The following is a 13540-nucleotide window of genomic DNA, read 5'->3' as shown; positions in this document are numbered from 1 at the left end:
CCGCCCTACACAGTCCCGTGTGCACACACCCTACACAGGCCGCCCTACACAGTCCCGTGTGCACACACCCTACACAGGCCGCCCTACACAGTCCCGTGTGCACACACCCTACACAGGCCGCCCTACACAGCCCCGTGTGCACACACCCTACACAGGCCGCCCTACACAGCCCCGTGTGCACACACCCTACACAGGCCGCCCTACACAGTCCCGTGTGCACACAGCCCTACACAGGCCGCCCTACACAGTCCCGTGCGCACACACCCTACACAGGCCGCCCTACACAGTCCCGTGCGCACACAGCCCTACACAGGCCGCCCTACACAGTCCCGTGCGCACACACCCTACACAGGCCGCCCTACACAGTCCCGTGTGCACACAGCCCTACACAGGCCGCCCTACACAGTCCCGTGCGCACACACCCTACACAGGCCGCCCTACACAGTCCCGTGTGCACACAGCCCTACACAGGCCGCCCTACACAGGCCGCCCTACACAGTCCCGTGTGCACACACCCTACACAGGCCGCCCTACACAGTCCCGTGTGCACACACCCTACACAGGCCGCCCTACACAGGCAGCCCTACACAGGCCGCCCTACACAGTCCCGTGTGCACACACCCTACACAGGCCGCCCTACACAGTCCCGTGTGCACACAGCCCTACACAGGCCGCCCTACACAGTCCCGTGTGCACACACCCTACACAGGCCGCCCTACACAGTCCCGTGTGCACACACCCTACACAGGCCGCCCTACACAGCCCCGTGTGCACACACCCTACACAGGCCGCCCTACACAGCCCCGTGTGCACACACCCTACACAGGCCGCCCTACACAGTCCCGTGTGCACACAGCCCTACACAGGCCGCCCTACACAGTCCCGTGCGCACACACCCTACACAGGCCGCCCTACACAGTCCCGTGTCCACACAGCCCTACACAGGCAGCCCTACACAGGCCGCCCTACACAGTCCCGTGTGCACACAGCCCTACACAGGCCGCCCTACACAGTCCCGTGTGCACACACCCTACACAGGCCGCCCTACACAGTCCCGTGTGCACACACCCTACACAGGCCGCCCTACACAGCCCCGTGTGCACACACCCTACACAGGCCGCCCTACACAGCCCCGTGTGCACACACCCTACACAGGCCGCCCTACACAGTCCCGTGTGCACACAGCCCTACACAGGCCGCCCTACACAGTCCCGTGCGCACACACCCTACACAGGCCGCCCTACACAGTCCCGTGCGCACACAGCCCTACACAGGCCGCCCTACACAGTCCCGTGCGCACACACCCTACACAGGCCGCCCTACACAGTCCCGTGTGCACACAGCCCTACACAGGCCGCCCTACACAGGCCGCCCTACACAGTCCCGTGTGCACACACCCTACACAGGCCGCCCTACACAGTCCCGTGTGCACACACCCTACACAGGCCGCCCTACACAGGCAGCCCTACACAGGCCGCCCTACACAGTCCCGTGTGCACACACCCTACACAGGCCGCCCTACACAGTCCCGTGTGCACACAGCCCTACACAGGCCGCCCTACACAGTCCCGTGTGCACACACCCTACACAGGCCGCCCTACACAGTCCCGTGTGCACACACCCTACACAGGCCGCCCTACACAGCCCCGTGTGCACACACCCTACACAGGCCGCCCTACACAGCCCCGTGTGCACACACCCTACACAGGCCGCCCTACACAGTCCCGTGTGCACACAGCCCTACACAGGCCGCCCTACACAGTCCCGTGCGCACACACCCTACACAGGCCGCCCTACACAGTCCCGTGTGCACACAGCCCTACACAGGCCGCCCTACACAGTCCCGTGCGCACACACCCTACACAGGCCGCCCTACACAGTCCCGTGTGCACACAGCCCTACACAGGCCGCCCTACACAGTCCCGTGCGCACACACCCTACACAGGCCGCCCTACACAGTCCCGTGTGCACACAGCCCTACACAGGCCGCCCTACACAGTCCCGTGCGCACACACTCTACACAGGCCGCCCTACACAGTCCCGTGTGCACACACCCTACACAGGCCGCCCTACACAGTCCCGTGTGCACACACCCTACACAGGCCGCCCTACACAGTCCCGTGTGCACACACCCTACACAGGCCGCCCTACACAGTCCCGTGTGCACACACCCTACACAGGCCGCCCTACACAGCCCCGTGTGCACACACCCTACACAGGCCGCCCTACACAGCCCCGTGTGCACACACCCTACACAGGCCGCCCTACACAGTCCCGTGTGCACACAGCCCTACACAGGCCGCCCTACACAGTCCCGTGCGCACACACCCTACACAGGCCGCCCTACACAGTCCCGTGCGCACACAGCCCTACACAGGCCGCCCTACACAGGCCGCCCTACACAGTCCCGTGTGCACACACCCTACACAGGCCGCCCTACACAGTCCCGTGTGCACACAGCCCTACACAGGCCGCCCTACACAGTCCCGTGTGCACACACCCTACACAGGCCGCCCTACACAGTCCCGTGTGCACACACCCTACACAGGCCGCCCTACACAGCCCCGTGTGCACACACCCTACACAGGCCGCCCTACACAGCCCCGTGTGCACACACCCTACACAGGCCGCCCTACACAGTCCCGTGTGCACACAGCCCTACACAGGCCGCCCTACACAGTCCCGTGCGCACACACCCTACACAGGCCGCCCTACACAGTCCCGTGTGCACACAGCCCTACACAGGCCGCCCTACACAGTCCCGTGCGCACACACCCTACACAGGCCGCCCTACACAGTCCCGTGTGCACACAGCCCTACACAGGCCGCCCTACACAGTCCCGTGCGCACACACCCTACACAGGCCGCCCTACACAGTCCCGTGTGCACACAGCCCTACACAGGCCGCCCTACACAGTCCCGTGCGCACACACTCTACACAGGCCGCCCTACACAGTCCCGTGTGCACACACCCTACACAGGCCGCCCTACACAGTCCCGTGTGCACACACCCTACACAGGCCGCCCTACACAGTCCCGTGTGCACACACCCTACACAGGCCGCCCTACACAGTCCCGTGTGCACACAGCCCTACACAGGCTGCCCTACACAGGCCGCCCTACACAGTCCCGTGTGCACACACCCTACACAGGCCGCCCTACACAGTCCCGTGTGCACACACCCTACACAGGCCGCCCTACACAGTCCCGTGTGCACACACCCTACACAGGCCGCCCTACACAGTCCCGTGTGCACACACCCTACACAGGCCGCCCTACACAGTCCCGTGTGCACACACCCTACACAGGCCGCCCTACACAGGCAGCCCTACACAGGCCGCCCTACACAGTCCCGTGTGCACACACCCTACACAGGCCGCCCTACACAGTCCCGTGTGCACACAGCCCTACACAGGCCGCCCTACACAGTCCCGTGTGCACACACCCTACACAGGCCGCCCTACACAGTCCCGTGTGCACACACACTACACAGGCCGCCCTACACAGCCCCGTGTGCACACACCCTACACAGGCCGCCCTACACAGCCCCGTGTGCACACACCCTACACAGGCCGCCCTACACAGTCCCGTGTGCACACAGCCCTACACAGGCCGCCCTACACAGTCCCGTGCGCACACACCCTACACAGGCCGCCCTACACAGTCCCGTGTGCACACAGCCCTACACAGGCCGCCCTACACAGTCCCGTGCGCACACACCCTACACAGGCCGCCCTACACAGGCCGCCCTACACAGTCCCGTGCGCACACACCCTACACAGGCCGCCCTACACAGTCCCGTGTGCACACAGCCCTACACAGGCCGCCCTACACAGTCCCGTGCGCACACACTCTACACAGGCCGCCCTACACAGTCCCGTGTGCACACACCCTACACAGGCCGCCCTACACAGTCCCGTGTGCACACACCCTACACAGGCCGCCCTACACAGTCCCGTGTGCACACACCCTACACAGGCCGCCCTACACAGTCCCGTGTGCACACACCCTACACAGGCCGCCCTACACAGTCCCGTGTGCACACACCCTACACAGGCCGCCCTACACAGTCCCGTGTGCACACACCCTACACAGGCCGCCCTACACAGTCCCGTGTGCACACACCCTACACAGGCCGCCCTACACAGTCCCGTGTGCACACAGCCCTACACAGGCCGCCCTACACAGTCCCGTGTGCACACACCCTACACAGGCCGCCCTACACAGTCCCGTGTGCACACACCCTACACAGGCCGCCCTGTGGTCCCCGTGGCAGGTAAACGTCTGCACCCCTGGCCAGCATTACTGTTATCGTGAACAGTGAAGGAAGCTGCAGATGAAATGTTGACTTTCTAAAAGGGATGAAGTTACAGATGACACATTTCCTTTGTATTTTAGGCAAAAATGTAAAAATATATTTTCTCATCTTTTACATTTTCAAAATTACGAAAAGGAAAATGGTTAGATGCATAAGTTTGTGCTCCCTTGGAGATTTGTGTGCGCAGATAACTGTGACCGAGGTGTCAGACCCTAATTATCCTGTTTGTTAGAGTCAGGCTCTGTGCACACGATGCGGATTTGGCTGCGGATCTGCAGCAGTTTTCCATGCGTTGTACAGCACCATGTAAACGTATGGAAAACAAAATCCGCAGTGCACATGCTGCAGAAAAAAAACGCACGGAAACGTAGCATTGTTTACTCTGCAGCATGTCAATTCTTTGTGCGGAATCCGCTGCGGTTTACACCTGCTCCATAATAGGAATCCGCCGGTGAAATCTGCACAAAAACAGCATAAAATCTGCAGTGCAGTTTACCTGTGGATTTTGCAAAAACAGTGCGAAAAATCCGCACACCAGTCCTCAACGTGTGCACATAGCCTCATGGCTCGTTCACCATCATAGTTAGGAAAGGCCAGGTGATGCGAATTTCCAGCTTTATAAAAACCCACCCTCCTCTTAGGGTATGTGTCCACGGTCAGGAAACGCTGCTTTTTTGACGCTGCGCAGAGCTGCAGCGTCAAAAAAGCAGCGTCCAGATGTTCCAGCATAGTGGAGGGGATTGTATGAAATCCCGTCTCCACTCTGCGTGGAAACCCGCACGCGGCAGCCCTGCGACTCCGGACATGCTGCGCGTCTTTTCAGATCGCAGCATGTCCGTACACCTTGCGGGGACGCAGCGTCCCCGCAAGGCATATCACAGGGCCCTATGGGAGCGAGCGATCATCCCGGATGTGAAGAGTTAACACATCCGGCATGATCGCGTCCCAGGAAGGGGGCGGGGCTTAGCGCCGAGCGGCTTCGCCGCTGCGGCGATACCGCCGCCCCTCCGTACCGTGGAGCCATACCCTAAGGGTATGTGTCCACGGTCAGGTTTGCTTCAGGCTTTGGTCAGGATTTTATGCAAGTAAAATCCTGGCCAAAAATGCACCTGAGGTCACTGGCAGGTCACCTGCGGTGTTCCTGCGTGTTTTGCTCATTGTAGCAACATGCTGCGTTTTGAAAAAACGCACCGCGCATGCGTTTTCGCGGCAAAAACGCATGCGTTTTTTAACGCATAGTGGAGTCGGGATTTCATGAAATCCCCTCCACTATGCTGTAACATCTGGACACTGCGTTTTTGACGCTGTGGAAAAACGCAGCGTCAAAAACGCAGCGTTTCCTGAACGTGGACACATACCCTAAGGGTATGTGTCCACGTTCAGGATTGCATCAGGATTTGGTCAGGATTTTTCATCAGTATTTGTAGCCAAAACCAGCAGTGGGTGATAAATGCAGAAGTGGAGCAGATGTTTCTATTATACTTTTCCTCTAATTGTTCCACTCCTGGTTTTGGCTACAAATCCTGATGAAAAATCCTGACCAAATCCTGATGCAATCCTGAACGTGGACACATACCCTAACCTTGTGCCAAAACCCAGCAGCCACGGGTTCTTCTAAGTTGCTGCCGAGCACTCTGACAATGAAAATGATGGAGGCCACAAAGCAGGAGAAGGCTGTAAGAAGATAGCAAAGCCTTTTCAAGTTGTCCTTTTCCCATTTCCAAATGTAATTAATAAATGTCAGTTACCAGGAACAGTGGAGGTCAAGATAAGGTCTGGAAGACCAAGCGAAATTTCAGTGAGAGCTGCTCGTAGGATTGCTAGAGAGGAAATCCGAACCCCCTCCCCTGTCTGACTGCGAAAGACCTTCAGAAATGATTTAGCAGACTCTGGAGCTGTGGTACTTTGTTCTACTGTTCAGAGACACCTGCACAAATATGGCCTTCATGGGCGAGTCATCAGAAGAAAACCTTTCCTGCGTCCTCACCATAAAATTCAGCGTCAGAAGTATGAAAAATTCTGTATCTAAACAAGCCTGATACATTGTGGAAACAAATCCTGTGGACGATGAGGAAAAAATAGAACTATGGCCACAATGATCAGAGGTATGTGTGGAGATAAAAGGGCACAGAATTTCAGGAGAAAAACACTTAGCCAACCATTAAGTATGGGGGAGAATCAATCAGACTTTGAAATTTCCACAAATTCTTGATGCAAACATAAAATATCTGTAAAAAAGCTGAAGATGAAAAGAGGAAGAGGATGGCTGCTACAAATGGATAATGATCCTAAACACCCGTCACAATCCACAATAGACAACATCAAAAGGTGCAAAATGAAGGTTTTACAGTGGCCCTCACAGTCCCCTGATCTGAGCATCACTGATAATCTGTGGCGAGACCTCAAAATAGCAGAAGAAGCAAAACGACCAGAGGTCTCAGAGGACTGGAGGAATTCTCCAAGAGGGAATAGAGGAAAATCCCTCAGAAGAAATGAAAGACTCTCGTCTGGCTACAAAAAGCGATTACTTGTTGTGATACAAACTTGGGTGCACAAACGTTTGCATACACCCATTTTTCATTTTGTAATTTTTAAAATGTAAAAGATTAAAATATATATATTTGTTACCTAAATTACACAGGAAATGTGTCATCTGTAACTTTATCACTTTTAGATCATTTCATCTTCAACTTGCTCAACTGTTCACAATAACAGTAATTCGGACCAGGGGTGCACAGACTTTTACATGCCACGATTTTTAGTGTTTTTTTCAGGCAACTTTGGAGCAGAATCCTCCTAAGTAAACGTTGTGTGCACAAACTTTTATAGGGCGTTACTGCAATATTCAAAAAATGAGGTAAAGAAGTGTGAAATGCACGGTCGTACTCCCATGATCCAGCGCAGGCTGAGTGACGTCACCGCCGGTCCCTGAACCTCCGCTCTCAGCAGCTCATTCACCAGTGGTTCTCAGCCGGGGCGGTCACATCTTGGCACCGTCCTGGTTGAAAACTGTATATCCCCCAGATATGGATTACTGCATGGGACACAACGACGGACAGGTATGGTATATTGTTGGTTTGTTATTTTACTTTTATTACAGGAGATCGAGGGCGTCGGGGATTTAGGTGTGGCAGTAAGTATGGTTTAATTTAGAACTTTAAAGGAGTCTGTGTCTTTATTTATATGAAAGGATTTTTTACTGTGTGTCTGTGTTTTCTTAACAATTTGACTATGGGGTTAGTAATGGGGGTTCCTTATTTATGCCTCTCTGTTACTAACCTCAGGGCTTGATGTCACAAAGGTGACATCAACCCCCACAACTATTACCCCCTATCCCACCGCTACAGGGCAAGTGGGAAGAGCAAGGCTAAGTGCCGGTATTGGCGCATCTTATAGATGCGCCTTTTCTGGGCGGCTGAGTGCTAATGTTTTTAGACAGGGGGCCAATAACCATGGCCCCTTCCTAGGCTATTAATATCAGCCAGCAGCTGTCTGTATAGCCTTTGCTGGTTATTAATTATGGGGGAACCCCACGTCATTTTTTTGGGGGGTCCCCCATTTTAAGTATACAGCTGTGAGCTGATATCTCGGTGGGATCTCTTGAGACCATCCCTAAGTTTCCTTTCAGGAGCCCCGTGCCCGGCCGGCTGAAGCCCTGACATTGTTTCTGTCCTGTGGTTGGTATAGCAGACATACGTCGTCTTGCAGCTGAACACTCAGTCGCAGTCTCCACATTGTATTCACAGAGCAGTTTCAGGTCCAATGTTCTGCGTTGATTGCTTACATATTAAACAAATTTAAAGTGGTCAGAGACAGAGGGGGCTGGCCAGCTTATGTCTAATAATGGGCTGTGAGATACAGGGGGCGGTCTGGTCTACGTCTACTCGTGGGATGTGAGACAGAGGGGGCTGGCTGGTCTACGTCTACTCGGATGTGAGACAGAGGGGGCTGGCTGGTCTACGTCTACTCATGGGATGTGAAACAGAGGGGGCTGGCTGGTCTACGTCTACTCATGGGATGTGAGACAGAGGGGGCTGGCTGGTCTACGTCTACTCATGGGATGTGAAACAGAGGGGGCTGGGATAGCTATTGAAATCAGCCAGTCCCCTCCATGCACTGATAACAGAATGACACGGGACATACTCTCCTGTGTTAGGGTATTTTCACACTTCCGTCGGTACGGGGTCGTCGCAAACCGTCGGCCCGACGTACCGACGGACGTTGTGCTAAATTTAGCACAACGTGGGCAGCGGATGCAATCTTACGACGCATCCGCTGCCCAGTGTGATGAGCCGGGAGGAGAGGGTGGAGTTCCGGCCGCACATGCGCGGTCGGAAAAAGCGGAACCGACGGACAAAAAAACGTTACATTGAACTTTTTTTGTGCATCGCGGCCGCCAAAACATGACGCATCTGTCGCACGACGGATGCGACGTGTGGCCATACGTCGCAATGCGTCGCTAATGCAAGTCTATGTAGAAAAAACGCATCCTGCGGGCAACTTTGCAGGATGCGTTTTTTTCTCCAAAACGACGCATTGCGACGTACGCCATAAGACGGAAGTGTGAAAGTAGCCTTACGCACACAATGGAAATAAACCCGCAGGGATCCCGGCGATCGTTACACTTTACACTTTAAAGGGCTTTGTCCAATATGGAAAAATAATTTTTGAGGGGAACCTGACAGCGGCTTCATGATGCACGAAGCACTGCAGGTATCAGGCCGACCCCTGAGTGACAGATGTCTCCCTGTGTGCCTGTATAGGGAGAGGCTTGTCAGTCAGTGACAGCGGCCGGGAGAAACCGCCTGGGCCGGTCACTGGCTGCAGCGGTCCTGTGACTTCTGAAGAGGGCAGGCATTGCTTCCAGAGCCAGCGCAAACCTCTGGAGTGGCCGCTATGGGGTCCGTGGTGATGCCGGTAAGTGCAGCCACACCTCAGAGATGTCCAGTAGTATATTACCTGTGTGATACTATGCTGAGCCGTGTATCTAATCCTCTCCTGTGTGATACTGACTGCTGAGCCGTGTATCTAATCCTCTCCTGTGTGATACTGTCTGCTGAGCCGTGTATCTAATCCTCTCCTGTGTGATACTGACTGCTGAGCCGTGTATCTAATCCTCTCCTGTGTGATACTATGCTGAGCCGTGTATCTAATCCTCTCCTGTGTGATACTGACTGCTGAGCCGTGTATCTAATCCCCTCCTGTGTGATACTGTCTGCTGAGCCGTGTATCTAATCCTCTCCTGTGTGATACTGTCTGCTGAGCCGTGTATCTAATCCTCTCCTGTGTGATACTGACTGCTGAGCCGTGTATCTAATCCTCTCCTGTGTGATACTGACTGCTGAGCCCTGTATCTAATCCTCTCCTGTGTGATACTGTCTGCTGAGCCGTGTATCTAATCCTCTCCTGTGTGATACAGTCTGCTGAGCCATGTATCTAATCCTCTCCTGTGTGATACTGTTGCAGCGCCCCAGAGTCCTGGTCGTTGCAGTACTGTGGCTCCGCCACTAAGGGGAGCTATGGCACGTCTGATGGCACTGAAGGAGTTCATCTGATCAGGTATCACAGACACCAATACATTTCACAGCCGGGCCTCCGGGGGGAGCTAAGGGTGCTATTCACTAGGCCACTCCCCACCATAGTGGGTAAACTGGGGGTCAGGCAGGAAGTTAGATCAGAAAGCTGACTGGGTTGGAACCAGGCAACACCTTGTGGCAGAGGGTGTTGTGGGGGAAGATACAGTAGGGTCTCTGTCAGGGGTGGGATCCTGACAGAGGCTTGGCAACTTGAACGAACGTAACGGGACCGTGCCTGCTCCGGGTAGCGGCGGTGCCCAAGGAAGGACGAGAAGCGAGATAGATTGTGCTGAGTGAGAAACGAGATCAAGGCAATAAGGAGAATACCAGTAGGGGTCGTGCTGTAAGACCGAGGCAACATCCTACTGAGGCGCACAACCGGTGGCCGGAACGCCGAGGGAGTATTACAACATCCAGCTTCAAGCGATACTCTAAACAGCGGCATGACAGTCAGTCTAAGGCGGGCTGTCTCACTTAAATCACCTATGCAGTCTTGGGGGGCAACTTGTGGAGAGGGGCGACTCTAGGGTCCCGGAAGAGCTCCGAGCCTACCCCCGTCAAACGGGTGCCGTCCCAACCGTAACATCAGGGAGGGACGGAGGATTAGCAGAACATCATCTAATCGAGTTGTGAGGGAACTTAAGAAACAGACACAACAGTTGTGGGGACTGTCCGTAAGCACAGCAGGGAAGGACCGCAACACATAGCGCTAGAAGGAAGGCACAGATTTCCACCTGCTAAGAGAACTCTGGAGGTGCCATTGGACCGGCCGGACTTGCGCAGCCTGGTTATCCAGAGAACTGCAACCTGGTGTCCTCGTTATTTACTGCACCGCACCACTACAGCCTCACCACCACCACCATCCGTCATACCTATCACCGTACGCCCCTCGGCAGGGTCACGGACCGGGCCTAGCCACCGTGACAACCCCAGAGCAGAGACTCAGAGGCCCGGTACCGGGTACCCCTCGGCCCTGCGGCAGTGGGGGCGTTGCAATTTTGGCGTCACGAACAGGATCTACTTAAGCCTGAAAAATCAGGTCATGTGTGCCTTGGAACTGTGATTCATTGTGCTTGGACTGTACTTTATTGCAAGGACTGTGCTGCGCTGTTTACCGCCAAAATCCGCCGCCATTACAGCGCTGAGAAGAGCGCAGGAAGAGAAAAGGGGCATGAAGTAGGCGTAGACAAGTTGAAGAGCGCGAAAAACAATGGCCGCCCAGTCTAAATATGTTTGTGTCCTGAGGACGTGTCCGTCAACAGCCGAGGTCCGCCTCCTGATCTTGTTTGGAGGATGGAGACCATGGAGACGGGGCCGCCCACGAAAGAGACCGCGGGAAGAGGACACTGGAGGAAAAACGAAAATGGCGACGCCATTGACCCCGCATGGGAATGATCAGACTCGGGAAGAGACCGAACAGCCCGATGCAGCCCAAGATACGCCGTCACTGTGGGAGCTGACCCTTGCAGAGCCAACGATGGGCCGACCTCCTAGGCCGCTGTCAGAGGAGTGTGTGGCCGCAGCCGAGGCCCGGCGGATGGCTTACCGCATGGAAGCCGAGGCCCGTGTGATCTCTCGGCTGGGCCAACCTACGGAGGTCCGCCTGTCTCCAGTGTCCCCTGCCTCCTTCATCCAGGCCGCGGCAGAGTGTGAGCTGCGCGCGTCGGGCCTGAGGATCCTGCCGGAGGCCGAACATCTGCGGCGCCTCATGGCAGCGTGGCGGGACAGACCTCAGCCTGCCGCCCAGGTGGATCTAACCCGTGTGGACGAAACCCCACCGTCCCACTGGGGTGTGGTGGTCTCCTTCAACTCCCGACATGGGAAGGGAGTCATCCAAGAGATCGGGGAGCCACTGCAGGTCCGCGTGGACCGGGAAGAAGTCGAGCTCTGTGGAGGAAGGTATGACGCCGACCTGGAGCCTGGCGATGCCGTGACTTACACCCGGTGGAGGAGGGAAGCGGGTGGAACAGGCTGGGTAGCTCGGGGTGTCCAGCGGTGCGTCGCCCTGCAGGCAGCTACTGGAGTGCCGGAGGATGAGCCTTCTGTGGGGAAGGTGCCGGAACCCGTCCCCATGGAGCCGCAGGAGGACCGGGTCCACCGTGTGCCTCTGGGTCGCGCTCGCCCACAAGCTAGGAGGGCATCCCGGCGAGGGATCCTGTCGCTGCTGGAGCCAGGACCGGCCCTTGCCACACCAAGGCGACCCGTTGGCCGGGTGAGGCCCGGAAGAAGACCACCCCCCACATTACAAGATGAGTAAGATAATACTACTCTTGAACATGTAAATAGTTCTTTAACTGTTTGTTCGTTTCCTGTTTTGCTGCTAAACCCGTTCAGGGTTAACTTTTAAGGGGATTCCTTGTTGACCCGGGATCCCTATTGCTTTTTGGTTGTTTTTTTCCACTTTTTGTTTCCTGTTGAAAAGAACTGCCGCAATCATGAACAGTGCATGATACAAACTTTTTGTAAATAGTTTGCACCTTATTAAAGGTGCTCCCTACTGGTTTTACTTCAAAAAGGACTCTTTGTGAAGATACCACACTGGAACCTTTGCTGAGTACGGACTGGTAGCTTGAGAAGACATGCTACCTCATAGAGACTTGGTCCCCTCTTAAAGGGGACGTTCATGTGTTGCACTTAGAGAATAGTATTGCTTTAAGTCTGAGAGATAGCAATAATGTTTCGATAAAGAGAACGTGATGATAATGTTTATGTGAGAAAGTTATATGTATCCAACTAGTTAATTGTAAAGAAATGCTGATGATGTTCCCTGAAAGAAAGTGAAAGCTAGAAGAAGGTTTAATGTTCTATAGAAAATGGTTGATAACGTTGATAGATAATTAGGATAGAAGGTAAACCCTGAGTCCTCCTAGGAGTCACGTAGAGATGGCTCGGTGCTCTTAAACTGAAAGTAATGTTATGTTCTATACTGTGTATAGTAGTGGAAAAGACAGAAGGCTCGGGCTGAAAGGAGCGGTCCTGTAAGAAAGGAGAGGCAGTAGGTCTGGTGCCGTTAGGACAGGCGGTCCTGCAGATTTAAAGAAGGAGAATGTAAAAGTTAAATTACCTTATAATGTGATTATAAGAAGGTCTTTAGCGGATTCAGAGTGTACGTCCCTAAAGGCGATGTTAAATTATTGTTCAACCATTTTGCACTTAGTAGAATACCCGGTTGGGTAAAAGGAAAGTTAATTATAGCATGTTGCTATGATATTTAACCATGTTGGTAATGTTCAAGTGTCCTTACCTCCCATAAAGGGAAGCTCTGTTTAAGTATACTTATTGTTATTGCACTCAACAAAACTGTATGTCTTTTTGCTAACTTGTATTGTTGTTTTCTTCTCAGTCCCGGAGTACTGTGTTTAACCAGGGGGGAGTGCAGCGCCCCAGAGTCCTGGTCGTTGCAGTACTGTGGCTCCGCCACTAAGGGGAGCTATGGTACGTCTGATGGCACTGAAGGAGTTCATCTGATCAGGTATCACAGACACCAATACATTTCACAGTCTGGCCTCTGGGGGGAGCTAAGGGTTCTATTCACTAGGCCACTCCCCACCATAGTGGGTAAACTGGGGGTCAGGCAGGAAGTTAGATGAGAAAGCTGACTGGGTTGGAACCAGGCAACACCTTGTGGCAGAGGGTGTTGTGGGGG

This window comes from Ranitomeya variabilis, chromosome 7, assembly GCF_051348905.1.
Source record: "Ranitomeya variabilis isolate aRanVar5 chromosome 7, aRanVar5.hap1, whole genome shotgun sequence".
Classification (NCBI taxonomy): domain Eukaryota; kingdom Metazoa; phylum Chordata; class Amphibia; order Anura; family Dendrobatidae; genus Ranitomeya; species Ranitomeya variabilis.
Note: the sequence above shows the minus strand (reverse complement) of the source record.